The sequence below is a fragment of the Cucurbita pepo genome, chromosome LG17 (assembly GCF_002806865.2).
Source record: "Cucurbita pepo subsp. pepo cultivar mu-cu-16 chromosome LG17, ASM280686v2, whole genome shotgun sequence".
NCBI classification, from domain to species: Eukaryota; Viridiplantae; Streptophyta; class Magnoliopsida; order Cucurbitales; family Cucurbitaceae; genus Cucurbita; species Cucurbita pepo.
In genome coordinates, this window is record NC_036654.1 from 8,146,623 (window position 1) to 8,147,328 (window position 706).

At 27.5% G+C, this 706-nt stretch overlaps 1 protein-coding gene across 1 annotated transcript in view; it reads left to right on the forward strand.

Moving 5' to 3' along the window:
• Window positions 1-706, forward strand: part of LOC111778575 (calmodulin-binding transcription activator 4-like) — a 14,656-nt gene that overhangs the window by 2,154 nt on the left and 11,796 nt on the right. The gene's annotated exons all lie outside the window — the stretch shown is intronic.

A 706-nucleotide genomic window follows, 5' to 3' on the forward strand; every position in this document is an offset into this window, starting at 1 on the left:
AAAAAAAAAAAAAAAAAAAAAAAAAAAAAAAAAAAAAAAAAAAAAAAAAAAAAAAAAAAGTATGAGGCCCATCCCTTATATAGCATTTCACAAATCGAGGGGAAAAAAAATCCAAGGCAATTAGACTCTAAAGGTTTTCACTAGTGATTTATTTTTTTTTATTTTTTTTTAATAAGAGACAATTTCATTGATGATTGAAATTTATAAAAGGGATGCAATATCCATGATGTTTATAGAAGCCCTTCCCAATTAACTGTGAGGGAGGTAGAACTATAGGAAGTAAAAATATTGGACCGTTTACACCAAGATATAGCTTGGTAAACAACATTGTCAGAGAGTTCTGTTTAAGTCTGTGTCTTTTTTCCGAATATTTTTTGGTTTCTTTCTTTCTATAGGTTCCAAAAGAAAGTCATGATGGGGTTTTTCCATAATAGGGTTTTTGCATTCTTGAAGAGATGGTACCTTAAGGCCATGTCCAATAGATCCTTTACTTCCCTAGGAAATGTGAGATGTCATATGAATATATTGAAAATCGTTGTCCATAAATTCTAAGCGTATGTGCATTGCATAAATAAGTGGCTTTTTGATTCGTTTTCTTTCTTACATAATGGACACCAATTTTGAAATAGGGTCATGTAGGACTTTTTTTTTTTTTTTTTTTTTTTTTTTTTTTTTTTTTTTTTTTTTTTTTTTTTTTTTTTTTTTT